Raw genomic sequence first — 22,230 nt, 5'->3', positions numbered from 1 at the left:
ATACTGTTTAACGGCTCTCATTTTCACCTGTTCAAATTTAAGCACTTAACAATGAGATAAAGAGAGCAAGGGCAAGGGTGGGACTAGATCTTCTCTTGCTCCCCACTGGTGAACAGCGAATAGGATCAGCTTTGCTAAGTCTCTCCTTCCTGCTTCCTTTACTTTGCCTCTGCCACCCTGGGGTTGGGAAGCAACATGAGCTTCTACTTAGTTTAAGACTGTGTCACTCATTATTTAATTTCCTTGCCATTTTCCTGTTCTACCTAAACAAATTATGTGTGGTGGGGGAAGAAGCAGTGATGACAGAGATGGCACCAAGAAGGAAATAGGGAGAATGCTAAGAGCAAATAAGTACTGCAGACCAGGGTGTAAACTGATCTCTATTGTAAAAATCCCTGTGCCTTTGGCTTGAAAGCTGCCTTCCCAAATCAAGAGCATGTCTAGGATTATGTAAGTGAATTGTCTTCATACAAATTCAATAAGAGTGCAGAACTCTTTGCAAAAAAACAGAACTCGCCATCCCTCTGTAACAGAGGGACAAAACTTTTCATGCCCTATTTTATAGATCAGGAAATAAACTCAAGGAGACTTACTGATCTGACTACGTTTACAAAATAGACCAAAGACTAAACTCTAACTCCAGCTTCCTGTCTCCTTAGAGGTAGACCACACTGAAAGACTAATCTTACATTAAAGGTAGCAATTTTCTCTCTCAATCTCTCTCCTTTTTTTTTCTTTTAAGAAGGCAAATACAAATTACATGGGAGATATATTTGCATAAAGATATATCTTCAAAACAGTAACTGTTTCTATGAGAAATTTGAGAAGTAAGTTCTTCCCTGTACTGGATTTCAAAGTGGAACAGTTTAGCAATGAGAAAAGATCTTTCTTGCACTCTGCTGTCTTCATGTGAAGAATGCAGGAATTCAGAGTCAAAAATATTTGAATTTGAAAGGTGCACAAGAAAGAGACAGTTGTTACAAAGCAGATTTGTTGTACATACATATTAATGGCAAGTAAAAGTAAAAAAAATAAGTGGGACGTGTGTGCGCATGTGTGCTGCCGATAAAGCCGCCGAGTTGGAAGGTTGGGAGACATGACGCTACTTGTAAGGTATGAGGGAGACAAGACCAGAGGCGCCGGGAAGCTTGACTACCGTGGAGTGCTCAGTTGAGACTTGTCTTTGCCCCATGGCCTGCAGCGTTTATGTAGAAATTGGGGACGCTTTTACTCGTTCCAAGGCATTACCTGATCAGACCTGCCCAGGTTGGAGTTTGGGAAAAAAAGTGTTTGAAGTAAACAGGAAAATTACTCACCTTAATGATGTGTTTTACTGGCACTAGCAATGCTTTGATAGTCTGACAGATTTTTTTTTCCTCTAAGTTTTAGAAGGAGAGACATGGGGGGGGAAGACTAGTATATGATTTGAACAACAGATTTTTAGGCTTGCCTTCTTATCAATCAAAGTAAAAAAAAAATGGGTTTTGTATCATTTAAATGTATGGGCTTGTCCCCGCTTTAATAAGGTCTAAATCAGGAATTTTCCAAGAGGAATTCTGAATGAACATCAACAAAAACAGGAGACCAGCGTTCATTCTGTGTACTTCTGTGTGCAACGGGTCTCCACCATGGTACTGCAGCTGTTTTCACAGATCACACCATTCCAGTACGGGGCTGTAGGTCCCTGAACTTGTGGGTTGCTTCCTCTTTGTGCTGATTGTGACTGTGAAGCCGCTGGTGTGGTGAAAGCACTGGCTGCCCTAGACACAGCAGGCACACCCTTTTCTTTGTGGGAAACACAATTCTTTCTTCTCTGAATCTGCATTTTTGCTTGGACTCAGTCAGTGTTTGGAAGAAAACTTCAAGTACATTTGATATTTTGTTAAAATATAATGTTGATTTTATAAGTTTTTCTCTTCCTTTTGTTGTTGTTTTTGCAAAATTGTTTAAGGATATACATTTGTTTACTTTTCTATCTGTGAGAACAGGTCCTGCACTAAATGTTTTCATCTGCATTGGGACAGAGGGAGGGTATCCTGGACCTATGAAACTCCTGTGAGACTAAAATCTGTGTTTTAATCTGTCCCTAGTTTACTGTGACCTCGATGGAGTCATATTCTATACCTACAGTGGGATGCTTCACATGTAAAATTTTAAGGTTTTAGGATTAAATTCCTTCCATCTTTATATCTCAGATTCTCCATAGAGCTTTTAAACTAGTTAGACAGTGATTTATATAACCTGAAAAAAATATAGATAGCTCATTATATTTGATAAAAATTAAACCTCAAGTGCTAAAAGACTAAATGAGGGGGAAATAAATTATAGATTATGAAGACATTTAAAACAAGTTATCTCTGCCGTTTACTTCTAAATTCTTGAGCTTTTTCGTTTTTTCTTTCTTCTTTTTTTTGGGTGTGTGTGTGTGTGTGTGTGTGTGTTAATCCTATTTGGAAAGACTCTAGTGGCCAATACGATAAATAAGTGGAAAAATTGACTCTAGTATGTGTACTAGACTCTGGTATCTCAGATGTAATTAGCATAATGAAAGCCCTGCAGTCCATTCTTACTCTGTGCTGAGTCCCCACCTTAACAACAGCTACTTTGCTGCCACAGTATATGTCTGGGTTTAAACCATCCTAAGGAGTTCCACAGAAGCAAGTGAAGAAAGATGTGGCTCACTAGTTAGGTGCTGCCATTGTTGGGTCTGTCTTTGAAGCAGGTGCTCAGAATGCCTGTCCCTTTGATTGAATGGAGAATGGTTTATGTCCATGGGTATTGGGTGTTTTCAAGAGATTTCGCTCTTGTTTCTGTCAGCATTCCACATTCAGGAAAATGTCCATTTTGAAAGAATAGATCATTTTTACTTGATTTTTCTAAGGAGATGAAGCAAATGTATATGTGCAACTAAGAATGTCAGTGTCTCCATTTTAAGAGTTGACATTTCTTGCCGGGCGTGGTGGTGCATACCTATAATCCCAGAGGTTTGGGAGGCTGAGACAGGAGAACTGCAAATTCAAAGCCAGCCTCCACAATTTAGTGAGGCACTAAGCAATTCAGTGAGACCCTGTCTAAATAAAATACAAAATAGGGTTGGGAATGTGTCTTGGTGGTCGAGTGCCCCTGAGTTCAATCCCCAATACATTCCCCCTGCCAAAAATAAAAAGAGTTGACTTTTCTTAACCATTGGAATAAGATGTAAAACTGAATGTAGGTGGTATTTGAGCTTCCTAGGAATAGTCAGCACTTTAGTAATGATAATCTTCACCTTAGGAAAATGGAATCATTTAGCAGATACCTTCTAGCATTAGGTCTGTGTTTGCTATGTTTGGTAGCATTGAAAAGTATAGCTCTTCTAGGACTGGGCAAACCAAAATGTTTTGTCCTGTGACTTGAGAAATAATGATATTGATTAGCCAAATTATGCTACCATCCCTCATCTCGTGCCCAAGAAACAGAATCATTGGTATCCTGCTGAGTAGATTTTGGCAATATTCCTCATCTTGTTCTCACTGTCTCTGTTCATAGCAAGCCCTTCCATGTACCCACCTCTGATACACTTGGTTCAAATAGCCCCATCAATGCTCCTGGACTTTTTTCCCCAAAACTCTTTTCTACAGTGGCAGGTAGAAGTAACTTCTTACTACACAACTCAGATCAAATATAGGCCATTGTTGGTGACTGCACACTGACCTCTAACGATGTCACACTCTGATGAGAGTATTCCTTTTGGACCAATCCTGGACTATGAATGATAATCCCTTTCTGTTTGTAAAATACTTTATAGTTTTCAAAACACACATCTATATGTTATCACATTTAATCCTTATAACAAACATGTTATATTGGCAGGTATAACCCTCACTTTTCAGATGGAGGGTTATATTACTTTTCTTGAGATTATACATCAGTTTGGAGAGTGGGGGTGTGAGCTTCTGCCTATGTGAGCACTGTGTCCTTCACAGTGTGCTGGGTTTCCAGATACTCTGGTTGAGAACTGAAGAGGTATATCACAGTCATCACAAGATGAGTTTTGTTTTCCCACTCCATTCATGGTTTCTTGCTGTTGCCTCTGCCAGAAACATCTCTCTCCCCTTTCAACTTGCCTGTCAACCCACTTGACTGGAAACAGAATGGGAAATATTACAAATATTGAATATAAATGACAGATACATAGAGTGCATAAATTTGACCTTTTCAATGCAGGTCATAAAAATTTAAGAAAGTTTTTATCTTTTTCAACCTAGTGTTGCTAGATTTAGCAAATAGAAAACTACAGAGAGTTGGTTAAAAATAAATTTCAGATAAACAATGAGAGAAATATTTAGCATAAGTATAATTCATGCAGTATTTGATACTTAGGGTAAAATCAGATCCATTTTTATTTTTTTTTTAAATGGAACTGTAGGCTGGGGATATAGCTTAGTTGGTAGAGTATTTGCCTCACATGCACAAGGCTCTGGGTTCAATCCCCGGCACCATAAAAAAAAATGGAACTATAACTGTGTGTGTTAGATATTATCTGGCATCCCCATACCCATTTCAAAAAACAGTTCTCGAAGGATAAGGGAATATTTTATCTCTCTCATCATCCTGGGTTCAGCATTAGCGAGCTATCAAAGGTAGCACATGAGTTTTAAGTTTGGTACAAACTAAGCTATCTCATTTTCCATAGCCTCATGCGTCTCCCATCTCCCTCTCTCCTTGCTTCCATTTTTCATTGCAACCGTCTTATTCTGTTTCCTTCCTCTCTTATCCTTCCTTGTAATGTTTCCTTCTGTTATTTTGTTTTGACTTGTTTTTGGAGTTAGTCTCAGTATATTGTCCACGCTGATCTTGAACTCCTAGGCTTAAGTGATCCTCCTTCCTCTGCCTCCCAAATAGCTAGAACTGTATATAGGAGTGCACAGCTGTGCCTGGCTCAGTGTTTCAAAATTGTTGGTATAGGCAACCAATCCTTAAGGGTTTGCTTTATTAATTTTCTTGTTACTACTAAAAAGTTGCAATAAATATACTCTAACTGCATAACATGACCAACATGAGTATGTTGCTTTCTGTTCCCTGTTGGGGCCAATTAGAATATTAAGTTTATAGAGAATAAAGAAATAGCAAGCAAGATGAAGCATGTTTCCATCTTAAACAAGTGAACTATAAAGAAGTAGGAAGTAACATTATGATAAGCTTTTAAGAGGTGTTGCAAGCAGAGGAAAGGGTTTGTTTAAATCACTGCTCCACCACCCCAGCCCCCACATGCAGCTCACACAAACACTTACATAATAGTGGCCTACATAGTGCCTAATTAACAACCATGGAAATAGACATCACAAAATCATTTTAGTTCTTAAGGATTTATTTAAAAAGAGAGAGGAGAGCAAAAGTTTAAGAGTTGGCTTGAAGGCATTAAAGAGCAAATCTGATCTAATTTATTAAGTTACACCTTTCCTTTTTGGCAATATCTTAACAATAACCCCTCGGATCTAGGCATTTCAGCATGTTAGCTTCCTGTACTTATCTGAAATAAAGAAACTCAGCAACCTGCCTGCAAGATGGTATAGCCTTCAAAGAAATCTACCTCAGCATTGTTCACATGGAAACGTGGGGACAGCTGTAGTTGAAGGGACCTTAAAGTCCCTTAGACTTTTCTTAGCATTTGTAAGTTCACTTTCACAGAACACAAAAAAGCACCCAGTATCATTAAGTTTGAAAAGAAATACAGTTAAGTTAATGGAGATCAACAAGCATCGCCTCTGTTTGTGTTTTGAAATCCATTTGCTACTCATTTCCCTCATTTTTAAATCCTATTATATTTACACATGGGCAGCCATTTCTCTGAAGTAAAAAGAATAAAGGATATAAAATATCAGAGTAATAGTGATTCTCAACAATTATTGTTGGAACTCTTTCATGGAGAGATTTAAAACTCTTTGCCTGTCTTAGTTCCTGTCAGAAGGACATTGCATTAGGATTAGAGTTGATATATTATAAGTAGAAGCAGAAAGTGGAATCTCTATTTCTACCCACCCTGGGGAAAAAAAATGAAACATGGTGCATTATGGGAACTGCAGAAATGGAATGGAGAGTCCAGTTAACTGATTTCATCTGTAGTGCTGGAACTAATCTTCTAATTTTTTTCATTGTCCCTATTTTCTTTTCTTAGTTTTCTAAATTATCAAAGAAACATATCTTCCCATACAATAATATTAGCTAGTGCCGAGGTAAAGAAGGATACCTAGAAGTTTGTTTTGAAAATAATAGCTGGTTACTGATCTGGTAATAAAAATGCATAGTGAGAATAATTACTGAGACTAAACAACGTGATGCAAAAATGATAGCTCCATTCATCAGGCGTTGACACTAAGCAAGGTAAGATCAGGATGGCATGAACTTCTCTCATCTGACACAACAAGCTTGTAGTGGCTAATACTAGCATCTTCATCTTAAAGATTAAGACTCAGGCTCAGTAGTCGCATCACTTGGCTAAATCCACATAGGGGCTTGAGGCCAGCAGGAGGATTTTCTTCCCCAGTACCCTCCGCTGTTGCCTATACAGGTGAGGAACAAGGGCATTGTGAACCAGAGACTGGATTTGAGCCTTGCCCTGGCACACAGTAGCTATGAAAGTTCGGAAAACTTCTTTAACCCATTGACCTCTCAGTTTAAAAAATTGGCAAATGAGAGTTGATGCATCTACCTCACAGGTAACTATGAAGATCACATAAGACATAAAAGAACTTATCAAAGTGTGGATACTGTACATCATATTCAATAGGGGTTAGCTTTTTATATTTCATATATCAAAACATGATCCCTATTTTCTGTATCTTTCCTTATAAACAGAATACTTGAGGATACACCTAGGGGTGGGAGATGCTGAGACTTGTGAAAGGGTGCAGATATTAATGTTTTTATTATCATATTAAAATCTTAAAAAATGAGATGTCTATCCATAATTCAGTTTATAAATTAAAACCTGAATTAGTAAGCTAAACAGTTAAGGAATTAATTGCTTGTTTTTTCTTCTCCAAATTCAGACTAATTTTGTTAAACAATTGTTGTTTTAAAAAGAGCTTACCTGTGAACACTTGTTGGAAGGATGAGGAAAGAAAGAGACAGAGATGAAGAGATGGGGGAGGGTGAACACATGCAGTAAAGGCTTGGAAGATGTTCATTGCAGTGTTTGCAAGCCCAGCATCTAGGAGCAATGTTAAACGTTTTTCAAGTCTTCTCAATGATCTTGGGTTTTAAATCTACAAAGCACTTTGAAATGCAAACTCTGATTTGTCTGTGTCATAATTCTATATTTATATTTTATATTCTAAAAATAAATATGTATGTTGGTCTTTTCCAAATGGAGGGTAGAGACTTGGTCCCACCTCTTGCCATCTTTACATGTAGTACAATAACTCGAACACAGCAGGGACTCCATCACCCACAGGAAAACATCATATAATGTGCATGTATGGTATGGAAATATGTACAATTAAGGGCCTGGATTTGAATTTAAAACCTAGATTGGAGGTTTAAACTGGTCTTCTACCATTGTGTTATTGTCAGCAAACTAATATACCTACTTAAGCCTTTGATTTTGATTCTTTGTTGACAAAAAAGAGAAGATGATTTTCTCAGAGTAGCTGAGAATTAAATGAATGGGATATATGAAAATGCTCTATAATTATTAAGGGTGCTACATATTGGTGAGTTATAGTGTAATTTATGGAAATCAATAGATGCTGTTATCTTCAACACTGTCAATATACACTGTTCCATTTCTTCTTTAGGCCTACCTAGCCTTCCCATAAAAAGTGCCTTGCAGATACAAAATAAATTACATTATTTGAGCTGAGGGCTCACTTTGAGAATGAACATACAAAAAAACTTTGTGACAGATCTACAAGAAAAAAGCATGTGTGTTTTGTGTTATCTTGCCAAGGATGTATGGGCCATGACATAGGAATAAGGCTGTAAATGCCTTCAGCAATGAATGATTTCTGAATGTTTCTATCAGGAATCGTGTGGCCCTCTTTAGGGACTAGAGATTGAAGAGTTATTTACCATGAGTCATTTTATAAGAGAGTGAAAGAGTGTGTGGAAGTATAGACAGTAACCTTCATCTCTAGCATCTGGAGGTTGAAGAAGTATGGCTATAGGGGAAATGACGGCACAGGGACTCCAACTAATTTGAGTGCAAGGCTTCATCTTAAACCAGAGGATAAGACATATCCCTGTGGGCAGTTAGTGGCCTGAACTCTGAGCAGAGTTCTTGCCTTTGTAACCAAAGGCTGTCTTCTTGGTATGCCAAGGTGAGGCTGAGGAAGGAACAGGAGCTACAAGTTTGGGCCCCGAAGGAACAGAAACAGTAGTTGTAGTAGCCTATGATTTTTGTAGACTCTTGGGAACAGTGAGTCACCCTGAGGGGGAGAGATGACAGTTTCTCTACCTTAAGGGCAAATGATTACTAAAATGCATAGCAGTTCCCCTAGTTGGACTACTGCTTCCACAGTGGAAGGGTAGCTGGAGGGTTGGCATATACTGTCTGCTGCTATGAGAAAGAGAGAAGCACACACATCTATCCAAAAAAACTCTCTTATCTGCCTATCAACCATGTCCCCCAGATAGCATCTCTTTGAAGAGCAGAAGTCCAGATACATTTACAGTGAAATGATGGCAGGATTAGAAATTAGAAGTCACAGTTGTATCTTCCTACTAACTCCTGGTGGAATCTTTTCCTTGGGTCTTATTTAATAAAAATAAATATGTACTATGAAGGTGAGGAGTAAAAGTCCTTTATTCTACCAGGACTCCTGCTAAAAGAGTTTTTATTCAACAGATATTTGTGTCTTCCCAAGTTTGTTTACATAGGGACAGGGAGCCCATGTGTGTCAGGTAGTAAGGAAAGTGTTGTGAAGGTGTTTGATCAGCACTGAGAAGACAACTACCTCTAGTTCAATTCACTGTACCATTTATTGGAGTGTTGCTTCACACTCTTTCTGTTTTACATGTACAAAACAGCAGTCATCTCACTCTGACCTTAGGCTCATATTGATATGACTGTAGGAGACATGTGAAGGTAAGCTAACATTTTCTGAGCACCGTCTGTATACCAGTTCCTCTGAAAAATGCCTTCCAGGATCTACTTTGTGGAGGTAACTGAATGGTATTACTGGTCAGGCAGGGTTAACAGGGGTGGCAGTGGCAGGAGACTTTACATGAAAGGTCCTTTTACTCTCCTGGGGAGATAAAGTTGCAAAATTACCAATCAAGTCTGTCACATTTTTTTTTTTAAACTGGCTTACCAAATTCATAACCTCAGGCAACCAGAATGAGGCTAACAGACTCCACCCCCACCCCTTCCCAAGGTTGGTGCCAGCATGCTGTCCTCCCACAGGGAGGCCCAAGCTGCCTCCTCAGCTGATGCCCAGGGCCAGCCACAGAACTGGCTGTGGTCTCCTGGAGAGGCCCCAGTGCACATTCCTCAACCACAGAGGTGTGCTGCTTTATGGTACAATGAAAGTGTCCCTTGGAACCCCCACCTGCCAGGCCCCATCCGCTGGTCTTCATGGTGAGCGAGTAGCAGACAGCCCACCTGCTTGATGTCAACATCTGTGGGTGAGGCCTCAGGAAGAATGTGCCGCTCCCAGCCTCAGCTCAGGTAATTAATCCCCACAACTGACAGGTGGCAACAGGCGGCCCTTTGGCTGGGGCTGTCAGGAAAAGTGCTTGGAGGAAGGATTTTTTTTAAACTATGAAGAGCACAATTCGTACATGTCTGGCAGCTAGACGGCTGTGGCAGGAAGGGAGGTGGGGAGGAGAATACCTTGCCAGATGACTCTGGGGCCAGTTTTGGGATCTGCTTCTGCCTGATTCTTACTGTAGATCCAAAAGGATATGGTGGCCTAGGACCTGTTTGCAAGTTCATTTGACATAGAGTCTTGAGGTGGAATGCCTGGTATATGAATCAGGGAGCTGGGACTCAAGAGGGGACATAGTTTGCCCATGAAGATGCAGCAATTCATGGACAGTTTGAAGACTAGAATCCTGTCTCCTTGTCTTCCTGTTCCTAATTCACCAAGCTATTACTGCCCAGTTAACTACATGCAGTTTAGAGATAGGGTATTATTGCTGTGGGTATATACGTGACTGCGTGACCAATGTGATTCTGCAACCTGTACACTCAGAAAAATGAGAAATTATATCCCATCTGATTCAAATGTATAATATGTCAAGATCATTGTACTGTTATGTGTAACTAATTAAAACAAATTTTAAAAAAAAAGAAATAGGATGATAAAACCATGTTCCTAGTCACAGGAAGGAAAATCAGTTGCCTCTTAAATGATATTTTGCTTTTTAACCCAACCCCTTAAGTCTGGCTTGTTAAAAGAAAGTCTTGCCCCATTCCCAAACTGCATATACCCCTTCACTCCCCCCTTTTCAGTTTCTGATATTTAGGTATACTGTCCATTACAGAGCATTTAACTGAAGTTTGTTTAGAATAGATATACTTAAACTTTGAAGTGAGCAATTTTTAATCATTAAAATTTAAAAAATATATTTTTCTATATGCAAAATTTGTAGTGTTTCTCAAGTACGTTTATTTGTAGAGAACAAATCCAGAGTTTGGTATATAATTATCCCAATACAATTCAATGGGATGGTTATTTAATATGTTAGAAGCAGACCAAATAGCAGCTGTGTCTACCTCTTTCTGAATAGGACTCTTTCTGTATTTTAATGAATTAGATGTTTGGGTCTAGTTTTCCAAGGCCTCCTCTACCAATTACAATTATTGACTTTACTATCCTCATACCTTTTGAAAGGGAAATTTTAATTTGGCAATTCCCGGGAAAACAGTTTAGAAAAGGCAAAAAAAAAAAAAAATCTGTGAATGTTTTAGTATAACACTAACATCCATTAGGACAGGCTTTGTACTTGATAATTGCTAAACTGAGATTCATGGAAATGTCATGACAACTTTTGGGCTTGACATTTTTCCCATGTACTTTAGATTATTTAAAGTATCACAGACCACATTTTACTTCTTGCATTCTTTTGAACTGTCTTAAAATAGGAACCATAAATTAGAAGTACATCTAGCATTTTCTGTTAGTGAATGGTAGTTATCTTTAAGATTATTGGCAAATCTTGTTAATTTTTTCTCTCCTATTTTTTAAAAATATTTGTTTTTTAGTTGTATTTGGACACAATACCTTTATTTCATTCATTTATTTTTTTATGTGGTGCTGAGGATCAAACCCAGGGCCCCACTCGTGCTGGGTAAGCACTCTACCGCTGAGCCACAACCCCAGCCCTTATTTTCTATTTTAAATGAACTCAGATTCATTCAGAAAGCCAGAAAGAAAATGAGACTAATATGTTTATTGATGTATTTAAGCACATCTAGATTTTTCTTTTTTTTTCAGACCAGCCATTCTCTCTGGATAGGTAATTTTCCCTAAGTGTTAATGGGTCACAACTGCATTTGGTTTTATAAGCTAACTCTAATTTTTTTAGTGGGTTCACTCAATAGACATAATGTACATTTTATTTAAACTTTTCCTTTTAGTATAATAGAATGTCATATGCGGATCAATCTGGAATTGTAGTATCAGGCTTTGGCACTGGCCTATATAACTGCTTCCCATAAAAAAGTGTTGAGTAACAAGATGATTTATATAATTATTGATTTATTCATTCCCTGGGAGTTCATTTTATCCATATTTAGTCTGAAATTTACATACAATATTGGCACTTTTTCTGGAATAAGTTTAGAGAAGTAAAGTTGTGTGTGTGTGTGTATCTGTGGTTTAATGTAGTGGAGAGGGAGGGTCTTGCTTGTACCTTCAGGAAAGGGAGCTGTTCAAAAATTATGCAGGTGTGTGCTGATATCAGCTGGCATCTCTATGAATTGTTGTACTGAATTACTAGTCTGGCAGCCGGGAGTATGTAATATAGTATGTCACTGAGGCAGGTGGTGATGGTGGTGTCCTAATCACAGGAATGCTTTCCCCCCCTTCCTTCTCTTTGCAACATATTATTAGTAAAGGAGCAGAATTTGCTCTTGTTTTCCAAAATCCCCTGGAATTATTTTTATTTGAACATGATATTTGGCTTTAAGCAGCTCACCCCTTAGTATGCCAAACCTCCTCCCCTCCTTTGCAAAACAAAACAAAATGTAGGCGGAGATTGCTTTTCCATTTTGTCAGGGATATTGGATAACAAGAAAGAGTTGAGTTCATTTGTTAGTTTTCAGGCACTTCTCTTCCATGGCATTAAAGAAATATTTTGTTCATACTGATGTTCAAAACTGTCATGTCTTCGATGAGGAAATTTGGTTGAGTGCAACAAATAATTAGGTTCTTCAGTCTTATCATGGGTTAGCACTTCCTTGGAATGAACAACATATTGAATTTGCAAACATGTACATGTGAAAATATATTGATTCCTATTCTTTTTATTTATGTCTGATCAGATTTCAGAAAGATGGTCACAACTTTGTTTTGCACATTCTTTTTTCCCCTCATTTAAAAAAAAATTATTAGTTCTTCTTAGTTATACATAAGAGTAGGATCCCTTTTGATAAAGTTATACAAGCATAGGATATATCTTATTCTAATTAGCACCCCATTCTTGTGGGTGGTCACTGTGATGGGGTTCACTAAGGTATTTTTATATATGTTCATAGGAAAATTATGTTAGATTTATTCTACTGTCTTTTCCATTTCTACATTCTTTTTAAAGACTCACTTGGGCGTTGTGAACTTGGAAACAGGGTTCTTCAAATGGTTTGCACCAAACTGTGAACTATTCAAACTAAAACACTATAACTTTCTAATTTTTGCACCAATGAGTAATTAGCTCAAGATTCAGGGGGGTTGTGGGAGTTGACCGAAATGCCTCTGTGGCTGTCAGATGTTCAGGACTACTTTGGAGAGGTCAGTCACTCTCATCCTTGGAAGCAAATTCATTCAAATGTGCTTTCTTTATTTTTTTTTCTTTATCAAAATATTTTATTTCTAATTTCACATTAGGATGTGCATGGTTTAAAGAGCCACAGCTGCACCTGGTGTCTTAACTAAGTATGTAAAAAAGATTAGTGGAACCTGGGGCTGGGGATGTGGCTCAAGCAATAGCGCGCTCGCCTGGCACGCGTATGGCCTGGGTTCGATCCTCAGCACCACATACAAATAAAGATGTTGTGTCCACTGAAAACTAAAAATAAATATTAAAATTCTCTCTCTCTCTCTCTCTCTCTCTCTCTCTCTCTCTCTCTCTTTAAAAAAAAATAGATTAGTAGAACCCGTTGCAGACTTATCTAGCCCAAGGTCTGATGGAGCAGAGCTAGTTCTTAAAACAATTATTGGACATTTTATGTTTTATTTACTTTTGCGCTCCCATTCAGAGAATAAGGTTACCATTTAGGAAGAAAATCTCAATTCCTAAACAAACTTATTTATTAAACTAAAATGGATGTGACCCTGAGGCAAAAAGCAGTACCCTTATAATCCTTTAGGAAGTTGGTAATCACATTTTTTTTAAAGATGAACTCTGAAATTGACACTTTTTGTCTCTTCGTGTGTTTTTCCAGTTGTGTATTTGTGTAAATTCACTGGTACCAAATATACCAGGCCCACCATAGCCCAGTGTTATGAACGTTAAGACCACGTTGTACATAAGGAAGAACACTGGTCCTGGCTGATGAGTGTTTTTAAGCATATCTCACCTCTTCTCTGGAGCTTAGCTTTTGTAAATGAAGTACCTAAACCAAATGATCCGGAAGCTCAAATTCTCCTGATTTCACTTTTTAAGAAAATTTTAACAAAGTTATCTTCAACTAAAAAAGCCTTGAATTAGGATGACTCAATAATGGAAACATAGAATCAAGGCCTTGGTTTAAAATGCAGGTTGGTTTTCTGTGGAAACTCTGTAATTAGAGTATGATAGAGTACAGAAGCATTACCTTTACAGAAGTAAGAAAGTCTCAGTCCATCCCTGCATTGCCTGGATTTAGTGGTGCAGGTTTTAAAAAACATTTTTTTTCATGGATGACTTCTTGACCCTTATATTAAGTAGACCTTTGTCACCTTTTCTATCTCTGCCTTTTCTACAGAACTTGTATCACAGTTTTAGATGTGATCGATTGAATATCAGTGTTCCTTTAGACCATGTTCTCTAGGAAAAGGAGCACTAGGGTTTCCTAGGACCCATGACAAAGCCTGGCGTGAAGCATGAGCTCAATAAATATTTGTTGAATTAATGAACACATTTCCCCTCTGTGAGTCTTAGCTGTATATCTGAAAATTGGAGGGAGAGTAAGACTTGGCAAGATATTATGCCGTGTTCCTTCTGGATTCTAACATCTTCTGTGTGTTCTGAAATCATAGGTCTGTAACAGTTTTAAAGGTTGGTGCTGCTCATGCTGAATTTATTCATTAAAAATTTAAATTAGGAAATATTTAAAACATACACAATAAATGCATGTAAATGAAGACACCTAAGTAGTATCTGTTAGTATCAACTGTTTAACTGAGTATCCTTTAGTAGTTACCTGAGTAGCAGCTGTTAGTATTAACAGTTGAGCATACTAAACTGTTAGTAGTTTTGGTTCAACTCTTTTTATTAAATAAAGTATAGGTGAAGAAAAATGTTCCTTGCCATCTTATCTCATTTGCCTCCCTCCTTCCAGCTATTAGTATGAATGTAAAGTATCTGTGTGTATGAAATGGATAAATCTTGAAAACATGAGAAGCAAAAATAGATTGCTAAGGATAAATATAGAAAAATGTAATTTAGGTACATTTTAAAGGCACAAAATTATATTATGTATGCTTATAGATATATGGATGTGTATTAAAAAGTATAGAAGTGGGTAAACCAAATTAATTCATTTTTCAAAAAAATGAATCTCATTCTTTAACATGATTCAGAATTTGATGACTGCTAGCAGATATATAGATAAATGCAGTCATGATTAATCATTAATGGTTAATATTCAGACCTCAGCAGACTTTTGTTATTTGGTAACAACCACATTCTCTTTAAGTGGAAATGAAGTTTGCATAATAGTCTCAAAATTACTTAAGCTACATTAAACATTCTGTATGGAGGATCTTATAAAGGATGAGGCTTCTATGATAATAAAAATACATGACTTGTGTTGGTCTTCTCAGTTGACTAAGGATTTTCATATCCATTACTTTTTTCTTCCACTTTAAGAGATACATATCATACATTTTTCCTATCTGTCAAAAGCAAAGTGACAGCATAAAGACACAGGGAATAAGTAGAAGAGGCAGATTTATATCTGGTCTTTTGACTCCTAATCTAGTAAGTGTTGCCCCCAGTTATAGACTATGGTAACAGTCGCTTTCCTGGCTTTGAGAACTGAGCCCTTTCCTCCTTCACAAGGAAACTAATCTATTAATTACAGGATTACCTTATGTTATTTTATTTGTCCAGAATTAAAACTCTCTTCTCTATTTGTTAGTGAGTCCATTGACTAAGCCAGGTCTTAGCTGACTGTTGAATAGTAGGAGCCCTATGTTAAAAATAACTCACTCATTCCACTTTGATTTCAGAGAAGAGTTAAGCAAATAACTGGCATTGTTTTTGTAAGCAAATTTTGCTTTAAATAACAATGTTTCTTGGTGTGTTTTGGTGCATGCATGCACATCTTTTATGATAACAAGAACACTGAATTTGGGGTAGAAAGTTTACTCTCATTTCTCTACGTTTTCATTCTTTTTCAACAGTCTAGGTCAATTTCTTGCTTGACTAATTCATGTTGGGTCTCCCTGCTTCTTCTTTGCTTCAGCTTTGTATTTCTTAATAATATTATGAGTCATTCGTTCTCCTACCTTACAGTGTTCACTGATTCTTCTTTGATAGTTTCTCAAGATATCCATGGCTCCTTAGAATCTGGTCCTGCTCTCCTTCCTTAATCTCATTGCTGTCTGCTTTGCTTCTCGGTCTCCTTCCCCAGCCCACTGATACTTCCCACAGTAAATATCCCTTTGCTTTCACTCACGATGTGCTTTCCTCATAGAAAGCCTGCTGCCTGCCTCTTGGTTCTTCCAACCTCCCCTTCTTGGGGTACATAATCCAGTGATGAATGATAACTTGAGTTGTAAAGCCTAGTTTAAATATCACTGCTACTATGACATTTTTCTTCCCTGCTTTAGTTGAATACATTGTCTTCCCTTTCTTTCCCATCCCAACCTATCCACTGGCAAATCTGGTGAAAATATACCTAGAAAACAGATACTTCTCACCACCTCCTCTCCACCAGCAGTCTTTCATCTTTTGCTTGGATTATTTGATAGGAACTTTCCTACGTCCATGTCCATCTTTGCTTCATAAGTCTTCTTCTTTTTATGTGTCTTTTTTATTTGTTCTAATTAGATACACATGACAGCAGAACAAGCAATTTTATGGAAAAAAATTCAGATTGGACTTTTCTGCAACACTGTTTTTTGTTTTGTTTTGTTTTTTGTCAATTACCGTTTCAAGAGATCTAACTAAAACTTATTTATGTACCAAAGATTTATGTATTAAAATGTCCTGACTGGTATTATTTTTAAACTGGTTTATTCTGTAAGAATTATATGATTAAATACTTTAATAGCAACCCCTTAATACTGTATTTTTAAACTATAAAATAGTCACCTTATGTTAAATAAAGAATACTCAATTTTTTATCTTATGCCCTCAGTTTACATAAGGGTGTTGTGTGTATGTATGTTTGAGTAGACAGAGAAAAGTTCAAAATGATAATGTTATATAGCTATAGGTTAATGAATATAATTTTTTTGCCAGAGCTTCTATGTGCACATTATTATACTTTTCAAAAAAAAAAAAAGCACATAATATATAGAAATAGAAGTTGGAAAGAGGTTAATAAAAGTCTTTAATCCTTCATAACTTTTCTCATAGTGAAAACGTTATGGGGTGAGATACTTCTAGCCTTCAAATATAAGGTTTTGAAGTGTTTAATATCCATCCAAAGAGCTATTGGAAATTCAATATAATGGACTTGTGAAAACAAAGAAGTTCTTAGCTTTAAAATATTCCGTCTTTGTATAAAATTATATATAAATTAACTGAATTTATATAAAAATTATATAAATTTTTCAGTTATAAAATTAACTGAATACTTTACTTAATGCTTGTGTGCAGTAGAAACCTACCTAGAGATATAAGAACCCTAGGGATAGCAATGAAAAAAATCTGTATTAAATGGTAAAAGAAAATCAAAGGGTGAAATAAATATGTTAGAAATGGACCTATGGTACAAGCATGAGATGTAGAGAATTATTTTTCTCCAAAAATGTTAAATATTGTCACTTATTATATTGGATATGAGAGGGAACTAAAAGAATACCCAAAAGGAATGATTCATATGCTCCTCATTATTTAAATTTAGATCTATCAAAATTTTATGGATATAGCTAAAGTGTGCTTAGAAGGAACTTTGTAGAATCAAATGTTTATATTAAAAAAACAAGACCAGCTGAAATCAATGATCTAAGATTCTAATTTGAAAAAAGAAACTATAGCAGATTGAACCCTTGATCAATTCTTGCAGTGAGGTAAGAATTAAAATTAAAAGGCACATAGATTTGAAAGAAGTAAAACTCTATTTGCAGTTGATGTATAGAAAATCATAAGGCATCTATCTACATGAAGCCACTAGAACAAATAAATACACTTGTCAAAGTAACAGAATACATGCTACATATATAAAAAGCAGACATGCTTCTATATACTAGAAATGAACAACTAGAAATTCAATTTAAAAAGAGTTCTATTTTTAAGCTGGGTACAATGGCACATGCCTGTAATCCCAGCAACTCAGGAGGCTGAGGCAGGAGGATCACAAATTGAAAACCAGCCTCAGCAAAAGTGAGACACTAAGCAACTCAGTGAAACCTGTCTCTAAATAAAATACAAAATAGGGCTGGGGATGTGGCTGAGTGGTGGAGTGCCCTTGAGTTCAATCCCTGGTACCTCCACCCTCCCTGCCCTCAAAAAAAAAAAAAGAACTAAAACGTATGAAATATTTAATATAAAATGAATATCTAAACTTACATAAAATGAATATAAATGTATTTTTATTTTATGTAATTATAAATGAAATAAGTACATGAAGAGATGCTCAACATAATAATCATCATGGAAATGTTAATTTAAGCCAAAATGAAATCTGCTATATACATATTAAAATGGTTTGAATTAAAACACACACACACACACACACACACAACCATATGTTGGCAAGACTTTGAAACCCAGCAATGTAGAATGGCATAGCCTCTTTGTCAAACATTAAAACATTTCAGAAATTTCTCATAAAGTTAAGTATACACTTACCCAAAAATCATACATCTAGGTACTTATTCAAGAAAAATGAAAATACATGTCTTTATAAAGATTTGTGCATGCCTGTTCATAATAGTTTTATTCATAATAGAGAAAACTAAAAATAATTTGTAAATTGCTAACTAACAGCTTTCTGCTCAGATAAAATAGAATGATGATACAAAACCATGGACAAATCTCAAAAGTATCATCACATAAGATTATATACTGTATTATTCCAATTATAGAATATTTTAGAAAAAGTAAAAGTATGGTTTGAGAAAGCAGGCACAGGGGTTGAAGAAGGATTACCAGCAAAGAGGAAAGGATAATTTGAGAGGGAGTGGAAGCATTGTGTATCTTGATTGTGGTGGTTATTCTACAATTGTGCACTTTTGTCCAAAGTCATCAACTTATATAGTTAAAAATTGGTGTTTTTACAGGAAATTTATACATCAGTAAAGTTGATTAAAACAAAATCCCCATGCAAGAAAGCAAATGAGGCTTTAGAAATAAAGGATCTTAGGTCAATCTTAGGAAGCAATTTTGAGATGAGTTTGGAAATCCCAGAGAGAAAGACAGATATTACAAGAATTCATAGGTGTTCCAATTCACAGTTTTTTGTCAACTTGAATCAACAAAGCATTTAAAAATTTTGATGTAAATCAATTTCCAGTTTTTGTAATCTCAAGGAAGCCTAGAAAATTAGAAAATATATAAAGGGCTTTTGTTAAGGAATAAATGATATGACCCAAGTCTAAGGAGTTATTAATATAGCATAGGTCAAGGAGACTGAATTTCATACTGGAAAAAATGTAAAATGTCATCACAAAACCACCTTGCCACAAAAAGCAAATTGTGGGGCAGAGACTCGATTTTGCAAAGAACAGATCCTGGCAGATCACTTCACTCCCTCTAGTTTAATAAATAGCAGCACACTTAAGGCATCTTGGCCCTGGTCAGGTATTTTGATTTTTTCAAATATGAAACCCTCATCACTAACATTGGAAAATACGGCCTGCAGCATGAGATGCATTCCTCACTGGGTTTAATATGTACATTGCCCTGACATGGATAGAGAACCGAGGGAAAACAGGAATATTCTACAGGGTGGCACACTTGAATTGTGGGTGGCAAACGTATGACATGTTTAAAAAGCTTGTGATAAAAATTTGTAGAGGTAGTACAAGCGATGGAAAGTAGAGGAGAAGGGGTTTGAAGGGATGGGGATACCTTATAAAGTTCTTACTAAACCTTGCTAAAAGGAGGCTCTTACTCTCAAATTCCCCAGAGTCATACTAGAAGTCACTAGAGCCCAGGTAGACTTCCACCCAGCCCAGGTTTTTTTCAATTGTGTTACTTGCTTCCTCTTCCTGAAATTAAACAAGCAAACATTTTACTGATAAAGAGAGCAAAATTATTGATGTTCAGTGGAATACTTTTAAGCTCCATTTTAACATTAGAGAAGATCGTATATGTTTGAAGTTCAGTTTTCGAAGAGCCACAATATTGTAAATTAGAAAAAATGTACAAGTACAAAAATTTGCACTGCTGAGCTGAAAGAATAGAGAGGTAACCTACTGTTGTTACATGACAAGGACAGAGTAGATCTTCTTTGTGACCTCAGGCATGTCTTCTCTATGCCTTGATTTTCTTATCTATAGAATGGAGATAATAATACAGGTTCATTATCTGTTATCTGCAATTCTGAAATTCAAAGAGCTTTGAAAACTCAAAATTGTTTTGTTTTAATTTTCTGACTTTGTGGCATTGTGATTTGGTAGTGAAATCTAGCCTGAACTGTGAGTCTTTATCATGGTTTCCCTCTCCAAGTGAATATTTATGAATCCTACAGAAATGTTAATGTTGGGTATGATGAAGTACTGCTTTAATTGCTGATGGAGGTATTTATCATATTTGATATATGAACTTTACTCCCCTTCCAACTGCTAAGCAATTCTGAATTCTGAAACTTCTGGCCCCAAGGGTTTCAGCTAAGTCATTGTATACCTGTAATATGTTCCTCGTAGTGCAGTTGTGAGGATTGAATTTCTAATAACAGAACTCAATAATTAGTGAATCTATTATTGGTAGTTAACTTATAACTTAGATTACCTAACTTAGGTTACCATTACCCTGAGAATGAGCAAGGATTTGTTTTTGATGATGCCTAACCTTATTCTTGGTACTTCTGTACTTTAGACTGTCAAATTTGATTTATAGTATATTAATTATTGCTATGGAATGTTTCTCCTAAGAAACTGTCCTACTCTGAACATTACTCTTTTTTTGCAATCTTTACATACTTGAAAGAATGCCTTATTTGCCTTCAGGTGATAGCTGTCAGACTGATTTTTCAGTCATTTTTTGTTAGGTTCATTTGATAAAAACTCATAGTTAGAATTATGTATCCTTTATCTCCTAACTGAAATGCTGATGGATGTACTTACTGCCTTAGAATTCTCCATAAAAGTGAACTCTTAATATGTCTGAAACTTACTGCCTTAGACTTCTCCATAAAAGTGAACTCTTAATATGTCTGAAAACAATGCCTTTGTAATGATTTGAAAACACAAGGGCAAAACACATATATCTACATTTTATTCAGTGTTTCCCAAGTAGAATTTTATTTCTGTGGTTGATTTTTTTTTTTGGAATGTTTCCTGTATCTCCCAGCTATGTAAAACCCTTTTGCTGCATTTAATCCTTAGCCTGTGGGCATGGGGGACTGATTTCACAATACTCTTCTAGCACTAGGAAGTCTTTAACTGAAAAATCAATATGTCTGAAATGGTTGAGAGAAAAAGAAATATTGTTTAAATAAACATTATATTTCAAAAGGAAGAGATAAATTGATCATTTAAAATGTGCTCTTTGCTAGGCTGTTTGCCTATAGGTTGAGTTAGGGTGAGTTGGGGTGAGACTATCAATAACGAATCTTTTTGCCACTCTGGCTGCTGCTCCCCTGTGTCCCTCCCCTGGAAGGATGTTGCTGCCGACTGATGACAGCAGCTTGTAAGTGTGTTTACCCTTTGTTTGGTTACATGTTACTAGGTGCCCCACTTTTGGCCAGGATTTCCAGTGCCTGGGTGGTTTCATCCCAGCATCTGAGTGAGTCAGAATGAAGACCCAGAGAGCAAGGTTTAGTACAGTGAAAGATTAGCATGAAGGCTTTCTGTTCTGGCTCAGAGAGGAGAAAGGGTAGCAATGCAGGACGCAGGATGGGACTCATGCTGTCCTTGTTCTAGGTCTCATGCTTTCTTCACTCTTTTTTTTTGTTTGTTTTTTTCAGTTTTCCAACTAACTAACCTCCACTGAACTTCCTTTCCTTGAAGAAGGAAGAGTGGGGAGGAAACTTCAGTCACTGTGAGGCAAAAGAGCTACATCTGGCTCCTTTCATTGCTGTGATCAGCTGTGTTACACGATGCCTGTCATTTTGAGGAGCATAGAAACAAAAGCCTTCTCCCAGCTCTTGCTTTCTCTTTTGCTTATGACATCAGAAGATCAGTGCAATAGTTTGCCGGTGCTCATGCTTAACAGTATTCTAGCTGCTTGACATCAGATAAATTACCTTCATTCTCTGCCAGATATTCTGTCTTCAAAAAGCATTCTACAAACACCAATTCCTGTGAATATCTCTAGAGTTATAAGGGCAGAATTAATTATAATTTATTAAGCACAAAGCTATCTTTATAGTTTTGTTGGTCAGTATCACTCTGCATATGAAAGTATTATATTTCTGTTCATTTTTTGGTGAGCAGTGAAGTTACTCATGGCATAATTTTTTTTAACTCCTCTGAACCTAAATTTCTTCATTCTAAAGACAGTATAGTAGGAAATAATGGCACAAATGTGCTACTTTTAGCAACATAATAT

General features: G+C 36.6%; 1 protein-coding gene across 6 annotated transcripts in view; it reads left to right on the top strand.

Annotated features, from left to right (window-relative positions):
- The window catches only part of Tp63 (tumor protein p63), a 218,491-nt gene that overhangs the window by 164,928 nt on the left and 31,333 nt on the right, over nucleotides 1-22,230 (top strand). The gene's annotated exons all lie outside the window — the stretch shown is intronic.

Source organism: Marmota monax, unplaced genomic scaffold (genome assembly GCF_021218885.2).
Source record: "Marmota monax isolate L192 unplaced genomic scaffold, Marmota_monax_Labrador192_F-V1.1 WCK01_AAM20220418_F8-fsc00100, whole genome shotgun sequence".
Taxonomy (NCBI): domain Eukaryota; kingdom Metazoa; phylum Chordata; class Mammalia; order Rodentia; family Sciuridae; genus Marmota; species Marmota monax.
The sequence above is the reverse complement of the archived record's forward strand: the minus strand, read 5'-3'. Positions and strand labels throughout refer to the sequence as shown.